The sequence below is a fragment of the Nyctibius grandis genome, chromosome 32 (assembly GCF_013368605.1).
Source record: "Nyctibius grandis isolate bNycGra1 chromosome 32, bNycGra1.pri, whole genome shotgun sequence".
Taxonomy (NCBI): Eukaryota; Metazoa; Chordata; class Aves; order Nyctibiiformes; family Nyctibiidae; genus Nyctibius; species Nyctibius grandis.
In genome coordinates, this window is record NC_090689.1 from 109,869 (window position 1) to 129,395 (window position 19,527).

The window sequence follows — 19,527 nt, forward strand, 5'->3', positions numbered from 1 at the left end:
GGTGTGGGGGAGCCCCGTTTTCTGCACGGAGTGCTCCATGCCCACAGCTCCCATGTGCAGCCGGGTGCCCGCACCCCACAGTACACCCAGGGCTGCCCTGCACCCTCGCACCCTGGCGTCACCGCAGCCGTGGTGGGGCCTCAGCAGCCTCCTCTCTCCACAGGTGCCCCTCCGTGGAAGAGCGGCCCAACACCAGCAGCCATCCTGCACACCCCAGAACCCCGGAGAGCCAGACCCAACGCCAGCTGCCAGCACCTGTGTCTGGAGAACCAGGCTGCCAGCCAGGGAGCACTGGGGGACCGGCCACTGTGTACCTGCTCCCACCAGCCTGGACAGCCGCCCTGCACGCCCACCCCAGCACCACCGAGAGCAAGACCCAATGCCAGATGCCAGCACCTGTGCCTGGAGAGCCAGGCTGCCAGCCAGGCAGCACCAGGAGACCGCCCCCCCCCAGCCCGGACAGCCGTCCAGGCCGCCCGCCCCGACACCGGTTCCCACGGCTGGCCAAATTAGCCCGTCGGCTGTTGCGGAACCGGCCCAGTGACCTCCAGCCCCCAGAGAAACCAAAATGATCGATCCCCCAGCCCCACAATCCCATTGCCCTGGTCCTCCTGCAAGAGCTTGAGGTGGCCCTACAAGGGTATAGCTCGAGGGTGCAGTGACAGACTCCCCATGTACAGCTTCAGGGGTCGGCCATTTGTTGATGAATAAAAGGATGGGAATACATACAGAGCAGTAGCACAATTGTCTGAGTCGTAATGGCAGCAAAGCCAGGGATTCAGCAGTTCTGGGCTGAACTCCGTATCGGGGCACACAGGGATGTGGATGTCTGCGGTGTCAGCAGACAGGGAGCTGGGCTTGGGACCTGCTGACCACAAAAATGAGGGTTTAGACCAAGAAAAGGAGGCTTTCAACCCTAGAATCAAAGATTTGGATTTGAACGCTGAGGCTTTGGCCCCTAAAAGAGACGTTTGGACCCTAATAATAAGGTTTTAGACACACAGATTGCAGTATGGACCCTAAAAATAACTGACAGAATTCTGAAAATGAACCTTTGATCCTGAAAATGAGTATTTAGAAACTAAAAATATGGCTTTGGAGTCTAAAAAGGAGACTTTGCAAACTACTTTTGAGCCTGTGGCTTTCTAGACTCAAAATGAGGGTTTAGGGCCCAAAAATGGAACTGTGGGCCCTAAAAAAAGTCTATGTGTAATAAAAGACCAGTTTGGACCCTAAAAATGGGGATTTCAACCTGAACCATGAGGCTTTGGGCACTAAAAATGATGGGCTAGATGCTATAAAGGACACTTTGGACCCTGAAAATGAGGCAAACCTCTTGGTTCCTCTACGACTCCCAGAAATGAAGCTTTGGTCTCAAATGTAGGGCTTTAGGCACCCCAGTGGAGAGTTAGAGCTGTGAAATAGGGTTTTGGGCCCTATAAATGAGGGCTTGGACCCTCAAATGAAGGGCTTGGAACTTCAAAATGGGGCTTTGGGCCCTAAAAGTGGGGCTGTGGAAATTAAAATGAGATTTGGAAGCCTGAAATCAGCTTTTGTGCCCAAAATGACGCTTTAGTATTCAAAACTAAGGCTTTGCGTCCTCAAAAAGAGTCTTTGAACCCTAAAATGAGGCTTTGGGTCCTAAAAATGAGGCTTTGGTTGCTAAAAATGAGGCTTTGGGCTCCATAAATACAGCTTTGAACTCTAAAACTCAGTCTTTGGACCTTCAAAACCACACTTTGGGCCTTAAAAATGATGCTCTAGGTCCTTAAAATGAGACTTTGGACCTTAAAATGGTGGTTGGCACTTCTATATGAGGGTTTGGACCCTGAAAACGAGAGTTTGGACCATTAAAAAAAGGCTTTCAACTCTAGAATCAAAACTTAGGCCCTAGAAAATGAGGCTTTGAGCCCTAAATAAGTGTTCGGATGCTAAAAATAAGGATTCAGATACTCAAGATGCAGCATGGAGCCTAAATGCAACTGGCTGGATACTAAAAATGCCGCTGTGGAGCCTGAAAAGGAGGTTTTAGAAAGTAAAATGCCACTTTGGAGTCTAAAAAGGAGACTTTGCAAACTACAGCTGAGCCTTTGGACCCTAAAAATGAGGCTTTGGAGCCTAAAATGAGGAGTTTGGACCTGTCTTCGTTTAGGCCACACCCAGTGCTAAACAATAACAGTTTTTCTCTCACCCAGTGTCCCTTCCCCAACTAAGGAACGAAATTGGGAAAAAGAGGAAGACTCGTGGGCTAAAATTGAGCAGATTTAACAAAATATAGGAACCAATATCAACGATAACACAAAACACACAAAAATATACTTAGCTACAGAGTTGTAGAAGGTTGTTCCAAGAATACCAGTCGTTGGCAATAAGAAAAAGGTCAGCAGAGGAGCATTTGGAGGAGACACAACAGCGCTGCTGGGACAGGGACTCTCCAAACGCTCACTGTTCTTCTAGCAGCAAACAAGTGTGTAGGCGAGGTCAGCTGGTCAAGGTCTCTTGCACGTGTCTTGGAAGCCATCTTGTATTTTCACAATTTCTTATGTAAAATTTTGACATTTTCTTGTGTAAAATCACAGAATCACAGAATCAATCACGCTGGAAGAGACCTCTGGTAACATCGAGTCCAACCATTGCCCTGACCACCACTATGTCAACTAGACCATGGCACTAAGTGACATGTCCAGTCTTTTCTTAAACACCTCCAGAGATGGTGACACCACCACCTCCCTGGGCAGCCCGATCCAATATCTAAGAACCCTTTCTGAGAAGAAATGCTTCCTAAAGTCCAACCTGAACCTCCCCTGGTGAAGCTTGAGGCTGTGTCCTCTTGTCCTATCGCTAGTTGCCTGGGAGAAGAGGCCGACTCCCACTTCACTACAACCTCCCTTCAGGTAGTTGTAGACTGCAATAAGGTCACCTCTGAGCCTCCTCTTCTCCAGGCTAAACAGCCCCAGCTCCCTCAGCCGTTCCTCGTAGGTCAGACCCTCCAGACCCTTCCCCAGCTTGGTTGCCCTCCTCTGGACTCATTCCAACACCTCAAAATCTCTCTTGAAGTGCGGGGCCCAGAACTGAACACAGGATTCAAGGTGCGGCCTCACCAGTGCCCAGTACAGAGGGACGATCACTTCCCTAGACCGGCTGGCCACACTATTCCTAATAGAGACCAGGATGCCATTGGCCTTCTTGGCCACCTGGGCACACTGCTGGCTCATGTTTAGCCGACTGTCGACCAGCACCCCCAGGTCTCTTTCCGATGGGCCGCTCTCTAACCACTCTTCCCCCAGCCTGTAGAGCTGCGTGGGGTTGTTGTGGTCCAAGTGTAAGACCCGGCACATATTCTTGCTGAACCTCTTGCCGTTGGTCTCAGCCCATCTATCCAACCTGTCCAGATCCCTCTGTAGGGCCTTCCTACCTTCCAGCACATCAACACTCCCACCCAGCTTGGTGTCATCTGCAAATTTGCTGAGGGTGCACTCAATCCCTACGTCTAGATCATCTATAAAGATATTGAACAGCACCGGCCCCAGAACTGAGCCCTGGGGAACACCGCTAGTGACCGGCCGCCAGTTGGACTTTGCCCCATTCACCACCACTCTCTGGGCTCGGCCATCCAGCCAGTTTTTAACCCATTGAAGAGTCCACCCATCCAAGCCCCAGGCAGCCAGTTTGTCTAGGAGGATGCTGTGGGAGACAGTGTCGAATGCCTTACTGAAGTCTAGATAGACTGCATCCACAGCCCTGCCCTCATCTACTAAGCGGGTCACTTGGTCATAGAAGGAGACCAGGTTGGTCAAGCAGGACCTGCCTTTCATGAATCCAAGTTGGCTGGCCCCGATGTCCCCATTGTCCTGCATGTGCCGTGTAATGGCACTCAGGATGATCTGTTCCATCACCTTGCCTGGCACTGAGGTCAGGCTGACAGGCGTATAGTTCCCCGGATCATCCTTCCGGCCCTTCTTGTACATGGGCGTTACATTTGCTAATTTCCAGTCATCTGGAACTTCTCCAGTTAACCAGGACTGCCGGTAGATAATAGAGAGTGGTTTGGCAAGTTCATTTGCCAGTTCCTTCATTACTCTGGGGTGAATCCCATCCGGGCCCATAGCTTTGTGGGTGTCCAGTTGGCACAGCAGGTCACTAACCGTCTCCTCCTGGATCATGGGAGGTTCACACAGCCCCCCGTCCCTAACTTCAGGCTCTGGGGGGCTGAATCTCCTGAGGACAACCCGTCTTGACATTAAAGACCGAGGCAAAGAAGGCATTGAGCACCTCTGCCTTTTCCTCATCCCCTGACACTACACTACCCTCCTCATTCAGCAAGTGGTGGAGGCTCTCCTTGACCCTCCTTTTGCTGTTAATGCATTTGTAGAAGCTCTTTTTGTTATCTTTGACCATAGCAGCCAAATCAAGCTCTAATTGAGCTTTGGCCCTTCTAATCTTCTCCCTACACGACCTGGCAACATCCCTATAGACCTCCCGAGTTACCCGACCCTTCTTCCAGTGCAAATAGGCTCTCTTTTTTTCCTTAAGTTCTAGCCTAAGTTCTCTGTTTAACCAGGCTGGTCTTTTTCCCCGACGGCTTGTCTTCCTACGCACCAGGACAGTCTGCTCCTGAATATTTAGCAATTCCTTTTTAAAGCACGTCCAGCCTTCCTGGACTCCTTTGCCCTTCAGGACTGACTCCCAAGGGACTCTGTCTACCAATCTCTTAAACAGGCTAAAGTCTGCCCGCCGGAAATCTAAGGCAGAAGTTCTACTCTTGCCTCTCCTTACTTCCCCCACTGTCGAAAACTCTTAACTCGCTATTCCCAAGACGGCCACCGACCCTCACTTCTCCCACTAGTCCTTCTCTGTTCACAAACAACAGGTCAAGCAGGGCCCCTCCTCTAGTGGGCTCATTTACCACTTGCATGAGGAAGTTGTCCTCCACACATTCGAGGAACCTCCTAGATTGCTTCCTCTCTGCCATGTTGTATTTCCAGCAGACATCTGGCAAGTTGAAGTCGCCCACGAGTACAAGGGCCAGAGACCGGGCAGCTTCTGACAGCCGCTTGTAAAACGTCTCGTCTGCCTGCTCATCCTGGTTGGGTGGTCTATAACAGACTCCCACCGTAATGTCCGCCCTGCCGACCTTCCCTCTGATCTTTACCCATAGACATTCAACCTTGTCATCCTCACCATCTTCCTCAATTTCGACACAGTCCAAGCACTCCCTAACATACAACGCTACCCCACCGCCTCTCCTGCTTCGCCTGTCCCTCTTAAAGAGCTTATAGCCATCCATAGCAGCACTCCAGTCATGAGAGTCATCCCACCACATTTCTGTGATAGCAACCACATCATAACCTTCCTGCTGTACAGTGGCTTCTAGCTCTTTCTGTTTGTAGCCCATGCTGCGTGCATTGGTGTAAACACACTTCAGCTGGGCTAGCGGCCTTGCCCCCTGACACAGGCCTGTCACCCCTAGGTTCATTTGTGGTTGACCCGGTCTTATCCCCCTCCCCCATTGAACCTAGTTTAAAGACCTCTTGATCAGCCCTGCCAACTTCTGGGCCATAACCCTTTTCCCCTTCTGACTCAGCTGTTCCCCATCTGGCATAAGCAGGCCCGGTGCCATAAAAGCCGCCCCGTGGTCAATGAACCCAAAATCCCACCTACGGCACCAGTCTCTCAGCCACATATTCATCTGTTGTACTTTCATAGTCCTTTCCCTATTTTCACTTAACACCGAAGGAATTGAAGAGAATATAGCCTGTGCACCTACCCCCTTCACCAAACGCCCCAGGGCCCTGAAGTCCCTTTTGATAGCCCTGGGACTTCTCCCTTCACTCTCATCCCTACCCACCTGGAATACTAATAGAGGGTAGTAGTCAGAGGGCCTCACCAGTTCGGGAATCCTCCTGGCAACATCCCTTACCCCAGCCCCAGGGAGACAGCAGACTTCCCTGTGAGTTGGGTCTGACCTGCATATGGGGCCCTCCGTTCCCCTTAGCAGGGAGTCGCCTATAACAATTACTTTTCTCCGTTTTGGAGCTGGTTGCAATCCTCCTACTTGGTTGCTTCTGTTTACGCAGCCCCGTAGAAGGTCCTCCACCTAGATTCGTGTCTCCCTGATGCTCAGGAAGATGCTCAGGCTCCAGCACCTCATACCTATTCTGCAGGGTAACGCGGGGAGGGGAGGAAGGTCGTGATGGGATTCGCCTACCACCCCGAGCAGGGACCTGCCTCCATTCCCCCCCATCCCCTAGGTCTCCTCCTGCTCCTTGTGGAGGAGGAAGAGGATCCTCCACTTCCCGGGGAGTATTAGGCCCATCCGTTTTCCCCAGGGCAGGCAGGGAACAGCACTGCCCACCAATCTCTTCCTGGGATGCTCTTGTGCTCCTTAACCTTTCCTCCTCCTCCTTGAGTTGGGCAACCAAGGAGATCAGGTCGTCGACCTGTTCACACCTCACACAGGCGACGTGTGAGTGCCTCAGTAACAGGTACTGCCCTGACTCTCCTGAACTGTGGGGAGTAAATTCCTCACCAGGTGTTTGCAATCTCTAGTAAAAAGGATTTCTTGGCTTGCACTGCAAGAAGGAAGCCTTCAGTTGGTACAGCAGCAATTGTGTTGGGGGACAGGATCTGGGGAACAGGCAATGCCCTTTGGCTACCCTACGGACACAATGTACGGAAATCTTGATGGCACAAACAGAGACGTGACGCTGAACTGAACTTTTAAAGAAAAGTAGCTTTGCCACAATTCTCAGTAAGCGAGGCAACGAGGACAGGACATTGGGTATAGCCTTGTCCAGAAGGAAACAGAGCTGAAGCGTGTCAAAAGTGGCTGGGGCCGGGGCGCGTGATTTTCGGGGGCGAGCAGCGAGGGCCGTTCTGGGTGGGTGAGCACAGCCCATGTTGCCGGGAGATGTGCGGTGGTGCCAACTGGGCTGTGCCGGGAGGCAGGGGCAGAGACCCCCGGTCCCGGGGTGGGTGTGAACTTCCCGCGGGGAAATTGAGCAGTTTGTGGGGCCAGTGAGGCCCGAAGCACACGGCCATGGCGCTGGGCAGCCGGCCAAGGGCAGCTGGCAAGGAGGGAAGTGTGGGGAAGGTTCTGCCAATCCCTGGGGAGAAGACAACCCTCTGGGCCCAGCCCCTAATGCTGCCCCTCGAGAAAGGGAGAGGAGGAGGAGGAAGCCGACAAATGAGCGTGGAATATCCCAGTGCAGACACCAACGGCCAACATTATTGTGCCAGTGAAGGGGGATGAGGGCCAGCACTTGGGGGCGATGCACGGCTGGTCCTGTGGCGGCGTCCGGGCCGGCTGTAGGGAGTTTGGGCCCGACGTCACAAGCGGGAGCCGTCTCGCATCTACATGGGCCCAGGGGGGCTGGAGTGGCTACTGCTCTCGAGCGCTGGGGAGTCGCAGGAGGACCCCAATGGCACCTGGCTGCTGGTGCTGGGGCTGTTGGTCTCCGGTGCCGGAGATTCTAGAGACTGCCTCGATGCTGCCTGTCTGTCAGTGCTGGGGCTGCTGGTCTCCCATGCTGGGGAGCCGTGGGACAGCCCCAATACGGCCTCGCTGCCGGTGCTGGGGCTGCTGGTCTCCAGCGTCAGGGATCCGACAGAGTGCCCCAATCCTGCCTGGTTGGGGCTGGCAAGCTCGGAGCTGGCAGTGGAGGCTGTAAGGGGAAGCAGGAAGGTCAAGGGCACGGCCCCCCAGGTCTGGGGCAGGATAGGCCAGAGCTGTGCTGCCAGCCCTCCTGGAGCAGAGAGGCTCTCCCAAGCCCACCCTGGGCACCCACTGCCAGCAGCCGCAGCCCAGGGCCACCTGGGTGCTTTGTCTCTTACCAGTTCCCAGAGCTGCCTCCACTGCCTGCTCAGGGTGGTGCTCCCAGCAGAAGGCCCTGGAGGGGAAGAGGGAAGGGATGGGCGAGGTGAGAAGTGCTCGAAGTCCCCGGTGGCGGCGAGGAGGGGAGAGGAGGTACCTGTATGGACGGTGGAGCAGGGTGACACAGCCCCCCTCCACGGAACAGGGCAGATGGAAGCTGCGGTGACAGCCCGTCTCCCAGAAGGTGATGGTGAACCCCCTCAGGGGGGCTCAGCCTTAGGGCCTCCGCTCAGCCTCAGGGCCTCTGCAATCAGCCCCACACCTCCAGGCATAGGCTTGACCCCGCGGGTCACAATGGCCACTGTGCCATCAGCACCACTGCCAAACATAGGCAGGCACGCCCTCGGCCACCTGCCGCCCACCGTGACACGGTCATCGCCTCAGCGGGGTGGATGTGAAGTGCCGAGGTGGGGGCCTGAGCCCTTGGCACTCGCATAGCCGGGGTGGAAGGAGGATCTGGGGAACCACAGGCCTGTCAGCCTGACCTCGGTGCTGGGGAAGGTTATGGAGCAGATCATCTTGAGTGCCATCATGGAGCACATACAGGACAACCAGGCGGTCAGGCCCAGTCAGCGTGGGTTTATGAAAGGCAGGTCCTGCTTGACTAACGTGATCTCCTTCTATGACAAGATGACCTGCTTACTGGATGAGGGAAGGGCTGTGGATGTTGTTTACCTGGACTTTAGTAAAGCCTTTGACGCTGTCTCCCACAGCATTCTCCTGGAGAAACTGGCTGCTCATGGCTTGGATGGGCGTACGCTTCGCTGGGTAAAAACTGGCTGGATGGCCCGGCCCAAAGAGCTGTGGTGAATGGAGTTAAACGCAGTTGGGGGCCGGTCACAAGTGGTGTTCCTCAGCGCTCAGTGTTGGGACCAGTTCTCTTTAATGTCTTTATCAGTGATGTGGATGAGGGGATCAAGTGCAGTCTCAGTCAGTTCACAGACGACACCAAGGTGGGGAGCAGTGTTGATGTGCTGGAGAGTAGGAAGGCTCTGCAGAGGGATCTGGAGAGGTTGGATTGATGGGATGGGGACAAATATATGAGGAGCAACAAGGCCAAGTGTCAGGTCCTGCACTTGGACCACAACCCCATGCACCGCTACAGGCTGGGGGAAGAGTGTCTGGAAAGCTGCCTGGCAGAACAGGACCTGGGGGTGTTGATCGATGGGCAGCTGAATATGAGGCAGCAGTGTGCCCAGGCAGCCAAGAAGGCCACCAGCGTCCTGGCTTGAATCAGAAATAGTGTGGCTGGCAGGACTAAGGAAGTGATTGTCCCCCTGTACTTGGCACTGGTGAGGCCGCACCCTGAATCCTGAGTTCAGTTTTGGGCCCTTCACTACAGGGCAGACATTGAGGTGCTGGAGAGAGTCCAGAGAAGGGCAACGAAGCTGGTGAAGGGTCTAGAGAACAAGTGTTATAAGGAGCAGCTGAGGGAAAGGGGGTTGTTTAGCCTGAAGACAAGGAGGCCCAGGGGAGACCTTATTGCTGTCTACAACTACCTGAGAGGAGGGTGCAGCGAGGTGGGTGTTGTTCTCCCAAGCAACAAGCGATAGGATGAGAGGAAAGAGCCTCAAGTTGCACCAGGTAAGGCTTAGACTGGCTATCAGGAGAAATTTCTTCACAGAAAGGGTTATGAGACATTGGAACAGGCTGCCCAGGGAAGTGGTGGAGTCACCATCCCTGGAGCTACTTAAAAGCCGTGTAGATGTGGTGCTTAGGGACATGGTTTAGTGGTGGCCTTGTCAGTGCCAGGTTAATGGTTGGACTTGATGATGTTAAAGGTCTTTTCCAACCTAAATGATTGTATGGGGCAGGAGATATGCCCCCAGTAGCTGGCACATCGTCCTTTCAGTTCACACACGCACACGATAGAGAATGAGGTTACGCAGAGAGATAGTTAAGGAAAGATTTATTTAATAGGAGTATTGATCAGGTGTTCGACGCTCTCCTGCAGTCGCCTGGATCCTTCTTGCAGCTGTGAGGCGAGGGCAGCTACTTTAGTAATTTTTTGCTGCAGCCCCTCTGCCTCCTTGCGTGCTTGTGGAGAGCCTTCCTTTTTCAGGAGGTGGCTGTCCCTCTGAAGGGCTCTCTTTTGCCTCTCCAGGTCTTGTAGAACACGCTGCAGGCGGGTGTTCTGCTCCAGGAGCTGGCTGAGTTTGCTGCAGAGCAACTCCAAGTCTTTCCCCTCTGGCACCTGGAGCTGAGCATCTGCCACAGCATTGCATGGTGTTTGCTGCCCAGTGCTGGGGCTTTCCAGTGGTCTTTCCTGGAACTGCTGCAGGATGTATTTGCTGAAGAGTCTCGTCTCCAGCTGCAGCTGGTTCTGGAGGTGGCGGATGCGGGCAGGCTGGGAGCCATTGGTCTCGCAGGGGAGCTTGCTGAGGACGTCCTGCAGCTTGCTTCGGGCCTCCCTGCCACTCTTGGTGGGCATCACCATCTCCTCGGCCAGCACTCGCTGCAGGTCCCGTGCCTGGCAAACGGCGGCGGTGCACTCCTGCCGCAGCAGCTCCTGTCCCTGGCGGAGCTCGGCCTCCTTCCAGCGCAGCAGCTGGCGGGTCTCTGCCACCCGCTGCCGCTGGTTCAGCTCCTGCAGCCGCCGCAGCTCCTGAGCCAGCCGCTGCTCCCACTGCGATTGGAGCCGCTCTGCCAGGAGCTGCCGCTCCTTCTCCAAAGCTGCCTTCAGCTCTCGGGTTTCGGCATCGAAGCAGCGGCGCAGCTCTTGGGTGTGGAGCCGCTCTTTCTCTAGCTTAGCCCGTAGCGCTTCCAGCTCCCGCCTCTGCCCCTCCTTCTGCGCAAGGTTGCCAGGGGCTCGCGCTGGGCCCTGGCGGGGCGAGGGGTGGCTGCGTGCCACAGGCCTCCGGCCTGCAACACCCCACTTCATGGTGTTGGCCAGCTGCCAAAGGTCACCAACAGCTGCATTTCCTGGGGCTGCGAGTTGCAGCCACTGGCTCCCTTCACCATGCAGAAGCAAAGACAGAGTCTGCCATGGGCATGGTGGGCGAACGTGGCCTTATATAGATGTCCTGGCCATGAGGTCACAATGGAGGGGTGGGGCCATATGGCCTTATATGGTATGTCCTACTCCCCCCTCCCTTGCACACAAAGGAGGAGTGAGGTATTTATATATATCGAGCTGGCAGCAGTGCCAGCAGCGGCAGCAGTGGCAGCAGTGACAGCGACTGAGGTGAGCCCGGGGCGAAGGTGAGATCGGGCTGTACCGGGTGGTTTCTGTACTCAGGGCCACCCGAGCAGCAGCCCGGAGTCCCGTCTGGACCCGTAAGTTCACGGCAACGAAACAAGCGAGGAGGGGGAATAGCCAGGGGCACCGTGGGAGATTTGAAGGGCCCCTGGGGAGCGCGAGCGACCCGGAGCGCAGCAGTTTGCGCGGCAGTTTGCGCAGGATAGGCGGGCAGGAAGGTATGGTTTCCACTCGGCGGGGCCCTAAGCCCTCTGCAGGTGCCAGAAAGGACACGGCAACCCAAACGGACCTGCCGCGGAAGCATGTGGAGGTGCAGGTGGCAGGCTACAGGGAGTGCCAGAGCCTGGCCCTGGCACTCGAGGGTAACGGAGACCTCACCTGTGTGAGGTGCAAACAGGTCGACGACCTGATCTCCTTGGTGGCACAACTCAAGGAGGAGGAGGAAAGGTTAAGGAGCACAAGAGCATCCCAGGAAGAGACTGGTGGGCAGTGCTGTTCCCTGCCTGCCCTGGGAAAACGGATGGGCCTAATGCTCCCTGGGAAGTGGAGGATCCTCTTCCTCCTCCACAAGGAGCAGGAGGAGACATCAGGGAGACACGAATCTAGGTGGAGGACCTTCTACGGGGCTACGTAAACAGAAGCAACCAAGTAGGAGGATTGCAACCAGCTCCAAAACGGAGAAAAGTAATTGTTATAGGCGACTCCCTGCTAAGGGGAACGGAGGGCCCCATATGCAGGTCAGACCCAACTCACAGGGAAGTCTGCTGTCTCCCTGGGGCTGGGGTAAGGGATGTTGCCAGGAGGATTCCCGAACTGGTGAGGCCCTCTGACTACTACCCTCTATTAGTATTCCAGGTGGGTAGGGATGAGAGTGAAGGGAGAAGTCCCAGGGCTATCAAAAGGGACTTCAGGGCCCTGGGGCGTTTGGTGAAGGGGGTAGGTGCACAGGCTATATTCTCTTCAATTCCTTCGGTATTAAGTGAAAATAGGGAAAGGACTATGAAAGTACAACAGATGAATATGTGGCTGAGAGACTGGTGCCGTAGGTGGGATTTTGGGTTCATTGACCACGGGGCGGCTTTCATGGCACCTGGCCTGCTTATGCCAGATGGGGAACAGCTGAGTCAGAAGGGGAAAAGGGTTATGGCCCAGAGGTTGGCAGGGCTGATCAAGAGGTCTTTAAACTAGGTTCAATGGGGGAGGGGGATAAGACCGGGTCAACCACAAATGAACCTAGGGGTGACAGGCCTGTGTCAGGGGCAAGGCCGCTAGCCCAGCTGAAGTGTGTTTACACCAATGCACGCAGCATGGGCTACAAACAGGAAGAGCTAGAAGCCACTGTACAGCAGGAAGGTTATGATGTGGTTACTATCACAGAAATGTGGTGGGATGACTCTCATGACTGGAGTGCTGCTATGGATGGCTATAAGCTCTTTAAGAGGGACAGGCGAAGCAGGAGAGGCGGTGGGGTAGCGTTGTATGTTAGGGAGTGCTTGGACTGTGTTGAAATTGAGGAAGATGGTGAGGATGACAAGGTTGAATGTCTATGGGTAAAGATCAGGGGGAAGGTCGGCAGGGCGGACATTACGGTGGGAGTCTGTTGTAGACCACCCAACCAGGATGAGCAGGCAGACGAGACGTTTTACAAGCGGCTGTCAGAAGCTGCCCGGTCTCTGGCCCTTGTACTCGTGGGCGACTTCAACTTGCCAGATGTCTGCTGGAAATACAACATGGCAGAGAGGAAGCAATCTAGGAGGTTCCTCGAATGTGTGGAGGACAACTTCCTCATGCAAGTGGTAAATGAGCCCACTAGAGGAGGGGCCCTGCTTGACCTGTTGTTTGTGAACAGAGAAGGACTAGTGGGAGAAGTGAGGGTCGGTGGCCGTCTTGGGAATAGCGAGTTAAGAGTTTTCGACAGTGGGGGAAGTAAGGAGAGGCAAGAGTAGAACTTCTGCCTTAGATTTCCGGCGGGCAGACTTTAGCCTGTTTAAGAGATTGGTAGACAGAGTCCCTTGGGAGTCAGTCCTGAAGGGCAAAGGAGTCCAGGAAGGCTGGACGTGCTTTAAAAAGGAATTGCTAAATATTCAGGAGCAGACTGTCCTGGTGCGTAGGAAGACAAGCCGTCGGGGAAAAAGACCAGCCTGGTTAAACAGAGAACTTAGGCTAGAACTTAAGGGAAAAAAGAGAGCCTATTTGCACTGGAAGAAGGGTCGGGTAACTCGGGAGGTCTATAGGGATGTTGCCAGGTCGTGTAGGGAGAAGATTAGAAGGGCCAAAGCTCAATTAGAGCTTGATTTGGCTGCTATGGTCAAAGATAACAAAAAGAGCTTCTACAAATGCATTAACAGCAAAAGGAGGGTCAAGGAGAGCCTCCACCACTTGCTGAATGAGGAGGGTAGTGTAGTGTCAGGGGATGAGGAAAAGGCAGAGGTGCTCAATGCCTTCTTTGCCTCGGTCTTTAATGTCAAGACGGGTTGTCCTCAGGAGATTCAGCCCCCCAGAGCCTGAAGTTAGGGACGGGGGGCTGTGTGAACCTCCTGTAATCCAGGAGGAGACGGTTAGTGACCTGCTGTGCCAACTGGACACCCACAAAGCTATGGGCCCGGATGGGATTCACCCCAGAGTAATGAAGGAACTGGCAAATGAACTTGCCAAACCACTCTCTATTATCTACCGGCAGTCCTGGTTAACTGGAGAAGTTCCAGATGACTGGAAATTAGCAAATGTAACGCCCACGTACAAGAAGGGCCGGAAGGATGATCCGGGGAACTATACGCCTGTCAGCCTGACCTCGGTGCCAGGCAAGGTGATGGAACAGATCATCCTGAGTGCCATTACACGGCACATGCAGGACAATGGGGACATCGGGGCCAGCCAACGTGGATTCATGAAAGGCAGGTCCTGCTTGACCAACCTGGTCTCCTTCTATGACCAAGTGACCCGCTTAGTAGATGAGGGCAGGGCTGTGGATGCAGTCTATCTAGACTTCAGTAAGGCATTCGACACTGTCTCCCACAGCATCCTCCTGGACAAACTGGCTGCCCGGGGCTTGGATGGGTGGACTCTTCGATGAGTTAAAAACTGGCTGGATGGCCGAGCCCAGAGAGTGGTGGTGAATGGGGCAAAGTCCAGCTGGCAGCCAGTCACTAGCGGTGTTCCCCAGTGCTACAGGCTGGGGGAAGAGTGGTTAGAGAGCGGCCCATCAGAAAGAGACCTGGGGGGTGCTGATCGACAGTCGGCTAAACATGAGCCAGCAGTGTGCCCAGGTGGCCAAGAAGGCCAATGGCATCCTGGCCTCTATCAGGAATAGTGTAGCCAGCCGCTCTGGGGAAGTGATCATCCCTCTGTACTGGGCACTGGTGAGGCCGCGCCTTGAATACTGTGTTCAGTTCTGGGCCCCGCACTTCAAGAGAGATGTTGAGGTGTTGGAGCGAGTCCAGAGGAGGGCGACCAAGCTGGTGAAGGGTCTGGAGGGTCTGACCTACGAGGAACGGCTGAGGGAGCTGGGGGGGTTTAGCCTGGAGAAGAGGAGGCTCCGAGGTGACCTTATTGCAGTCTACAACTACCTGAAGGGAGGTTGTAGCGGAGTGGGAGTCGGCCTCTTCTCCCAGGCAACTAGCGATAGGACAAGAGGACACAGCCTCAAGCTTCACCAGGGAAGGTTCAGGTTGGACTTTAGGAAGCATTTCTTCTCAGAAAGGGTTCTTAGACATTGGAATAGGCTGCCCAGGGAGGTGGTGGAGTCACCATCTCTGGAGGTGTTTAAGAAAAGACTGGACATGTCACTTAGTACCATGGTCTAGTTGACAGGGTGGTGTCAGGGCAATGGTTGGACTCGATGATCCCTGAGGTCTCTTCCAACCTGGTTGATTCTGTGATTCTGTGATTCTGTAAAAATCAGGGTTTGGGCCTGAAAATGAGCTTTTGGAACCCATAAATATGGCTTTGAACTCAAACTCAGGCTTTGGAAACAGGAACTGATGGAGCCAATCAAAAAAGGACCAGTGACAGAGCAGTAACCAATCAACACATCAAAGGAGAGTGTGCTTGAAGTGTGGACAGTAATATTAACCAATAGCAACGGGCATGCTTGCAGCCAGGGAAAGTACAAATGTATAAGAGGGACAGCTTATGCTTAATAAAGCGTCTTCAATTTGATTCACATTGGATTGTGTGGAGTCCAGTTTCTTCTCCTCAGATGGTGACCCCGACGTGATACTGATTTAGTAGTAAATCGACGGCAAGTTTGGGAAACAGCCCAGAAGGAGATACACCGTCTAGAGTACAGCTCAGCGGGACTGAGATCGGGGAGGGGCGGAGGACGACCCACAGAAAAAGAAACATACATTGCAACAGGACACCCAGTGAGGTGAGCAGCCGGGGAAATGGAGATGGCACAAAATATTTCTAAAGAAGAAAGTGCGATAGTAAGGCTTCTCCTACATATCCTCTCTAAGAGAGGGGTAAAATACGATGAGCATTTGCTCCGGATGTTACCTGAAAATAGTAACCAAGAAAACTCTCCAAACCAAATGACAGTTTAGAAAGCCGACATTGGTATATTGCGATGCTGGGTGCATGCGATTTACCGGAGGAGCAACTCTGCAAGCAACTTGCCAACTCTACAGATGACTTACATCGCTGGATCCAAGGGTGGTGATCTCCCTTTTCCTCTCTCTCACAGTCTCTGTCCTCGTTCTCTTTTTCCTTTTTCCTTTTCTCTCTTTTCTCTCTTTTCTCAATGCCTTTAGAAACCCAAGACACGACCGTGCCACTTTCCCTGTATTACTAAACTGTTCTTAACTTCATACCAGTTATTTGGTGTCGTTTCACCTTAATTTACTCCAAGGGATTTCTGAACTAGTTGTGACCAGGTCGTAACACCTTGGTTTCTCTAAGAATAAGGACAGCAAGAGCCTTTCTGCATAACATCCCTACCGGTGCCTCAGTGATAACTATAAATGTCGAGCGTTATCAGTCCTGCAATGAGACACTGTCTGCAAAACATGCAGTTAGTTTCAGAAAATGCAGTTACTTAGAAAGAACTTAGCTGAAAGTAAAAATCACTGCAAGGAAAATTGGTCTGTTTTAGGCCAAACCTCCTGGTTTGTGTCCAAAGCGTCATTTATAGAGTCCAATTGCTCATTTTTGGACTCAGCCACTCCTTTTTAGCACCCAAAGCCTCATTTTCTGGGACCAAAGCCTCACTTTCCAAACGCTCATTTGTTGAATGTCCAAAGACTCATTTTGAGCCTTCAAAGACCCATATTTGGGGTGCAAAGTGGTAGTTTTGGGTACCAAAGCATCATTTCAGGGCACAAAACCTCATTTCAGGGTTCAAAACATCATTTGCATTTCCAAAGCCCCCTTCTTAAGGCCCAAAACTTCCTTTTACAGTTCCTATCTCTCATTTATAGGATCCAAAGCTCTCTTGTGCAGTTCTAAGCCTCAAGGGTAGTGCCCAAAGCCCTATATTCGGGACCAAAGCTTCATTTCAGGGGTCCATAGAGAAACAAATTGGTTCCCATCCTTTTCAGGGCCCAAAGCGTTGCTTTTAGCAACTAGTCCATCCTTTTAAGTGCCCAGAGCCCAGTTTCGAGGGCTGAAGTTCCAGCAGACATCTGATAAGGTGAAGTACCCCACGAGAAGAAGGGCTGGCGATCATGAGACTTCTCCCAGCTGCTTCTAGGATATTTCATCTGCCTCTTCATCCTGGTTGGGTGGTCTATAACAGACTCCCACCATGCTATCTGCCTTGTTGGCCCTTCCTCCTGATTCGTACCCATCAACACTTCACCCTTTCATCACTGTCGTCAAGCTCTAGAGAGTCAAAACACTCCTCAGTGCAGTCCCAGTCTCCCTCCCCTCTGGGACGCCCGCCCTCCCGAGGTGACATGTGGGGGTGGGCTGTGATGTCATAGAGGCCCACTGTGACACACCGTGATGTGCTGTGCTGTGTCGCAGGCACCACTCTGGCAGTGCCACTAACAACAGTGGCAGCAGCCACAGCAGCAGCAGCAGCAGCATGGTGCAGTTGCAGGGGGCCATGGCACCTGCCCGCCTCCTTATCTTCCTCCTCCTGGTAGCCCTGCAAGCCCGGGATGGCCGGGCTGCTGTGTGGCCACCACGGAGATTAGGTAGGTGGGTGGGCAAGGGTTGGCACCCAGCCCTGGGCAGCCTGGTGAGATGCCCACTGCACCTCGGCGTGGCAGCGTGGCTGGGGTCATGGTGGGGCAGGGCTGGGAGAGCAGTGGGACCGGATCGGGCCGGGTGAGCCTCGGCCAGCTCTGTGGGCAAGTGGGAGGCAGACACCCCGTGGTGAGGTGACAGGCAGTAGAACCGTGGTCAGCAGGAGTGCTTCTCCCCCACGCTGCTCACAGCCATGCCCAGGGCTCCCCAGCTGGGTCCTGGCTTTCAGCCTTGGAGATGTCCTTCCTCGGGAGATGTCTGCTCAGGAAGACAGGAGCATTCCTGCTCTAGCCCTGCACTGCTGTCCTTGGGCACTCCCAGCTCCCCAGCACACAGCCCCAGCCCACAGCCCAGGGGAACAGACGGGGCAGCGCTGGTGCAGCCTCTGGCTGGCCAGCAGGCTTCTCTCTGTGACTTATGTGAATGCTCAATTTTTTCATCAAGTGCTTTCCTGTGGGCTTCTTTTGGGCACAGTAGAGATCTCCCAGTAAGAAATCCCCAAGAGGCCCTATGGTTGTCCATCTGGTCCTTGAGGACTGTTGCACATGGCCTGGAAACGGTATTTTGAGAGCTTCCAGCTGCCAGCCAACAGGTCACGCGCGCCCCTCTGCAGCTTTGGAAACCTCCACCCATGTCTGGGTCCCATGTCATTACCTGACCCCCCCTCCAGTCACTGCAGGTCACTGAGAAAGAAGTAGATCACAACAACTAACGGGCACGTGCTTGATTACAGCTCTGCCTATAGGCTACGGCCTCCCAAATTCTCGGCCTGATCTTGTCCAGGAGCCTCAGGACGACCCCACAGGTATGTCACTGGAGTGAATCAGCACTGAGGTTTTAATATTCTGTTCCTATGCAATTGGACTTAATATTTGCGTGGCCAATGCTCAGACATGCAGAAGAGCAGAGAGGGAATGGGTGGGGCTGAGTGATGTGCCATGGTGGACTCTGCCTTGCAAAGTTATCCTTGCCAGCCTTTTCCCCACCCTGTGAGCTGCTTCCAGAGCCTGCTGCCAAGTCAGTGGGCTGGTTGGGGTGGAGTTTAGAGCTGGTGTGAGCTCCAGGGAGTCCTTTCTTGCAGCAGCTCAATGCATGCTTTGCTTTGGGTCATCATGGTCCAGGCACCCAGTAACTGTCTGCATGATGCTCCTGAGTGGGAGGGAGAGACAAGTGCCCTGGAGCAATCCCGCATTGGAACGGCATTCCCTGCCGTTCAGATCTGAAGAAGTACATTGAACCATTTCACGGGAGCTGCTCTCTTCTGCTTGTTCACAGACGTGGCTGTAGGCGACCGATACGCAGCATCCTGGCTGGGTTCCAGGGCTGACACGCTGGGATATCACATGGGTACGTCATGGCATTGTACTTCCTTTAAGGGCTGCCAGCTCAAAGCCCAGACGTGAGGGAGGCATCTCTTGCGGCTGTGAGAATATAGACATGCAACACGTGTGCCATGTCATGACGTGATCCCCTCACATGTTCTGCTGTTCCGTTATGACGGTGTCTATAACAATGTGTGATGAGAACTTCTCATTGCTGTTTGGTTGCAGATGTGGCTCCGGCTCCAGGTCCTCAGATGGACCCTGCGCAGCTGCGCATCTGGCATCGCATGGGTGAGTAGTCAGTCTGAACTCACTTCACACACTAAGCACTCGTTTTCAGAATTTTCTTAGTGAGAAATTTAACTTGATACTTTCTGTTAAGGTCGTCAAAGAGCAAAGTATAAAGCCAAACTAGAGAAATCTTTGCAGCAGTCATCAGAAGTCCTAAAGGAGCTCCTGAAACAGTTGGACCAAGCAGCACACAGTGGGTATATAACCCTCTTAACCAGAAGACCTGGGAAGCTGAGGTTTTAGACACATGTAGGGACAAGCAGTAGCCTACAGAGCAGAAAGGGTTCGATCAGAGCCTCGCTGCACCGACACTCGATTTCACACCTTGCAGGTGCTGGTGAGCCACAGAGATGGTCCAGAGTCTCTGCTGCCAGTTGTGGTTCAAGCTGAGTCCCAGGGACAGCTGCTGCCCCACTTACACCGTTACTGGCCAGAGCTCTGCTGGGCAGGTGTTGGTATCCAGCTGGCAGGAACTGGAGGTGCTCACACCGTGCTGCCAGTCGCCAGAGGGGAGAGTGCCCTTGGGTGGCAGAGAGGATGCGCAGGCAGCTGGGGGTCCCTGAGACCGGCAGACTTTGCCTGGGCTGCAAGCATGCCCTGGCCATGATCGAAGCCGCCCCAGCTTCACAGCCTGGTCCAGGCCTGTTGTTCTT

The 19,527-nt window shown here is 53.9% G+C and overlaps 1 long non-coding RNA gene across 1 annotated transcript; it reads left to right on the forward strand.

The window, feature by feature from the left end:
* The first annotated feature begins 18,000 nt into the window (after positions 1 to 18,000).
* On the forward strand, positions 18,001 to 18,990 carry LOC137675108 (uncharacterized). The gene is made up of 3 exons (XR_011049890.1): positions 18,001 to 18,066; positions 18,812 to 18,874; positions 18,966 to 18,990. It is a non-coding gene; the product is annotated as an uncharacterized lncRNA (long non-coding RNA).
* The last annotated feature ends 537 nt before the right edge of the window (positions 18,991 to 19,527 follow it).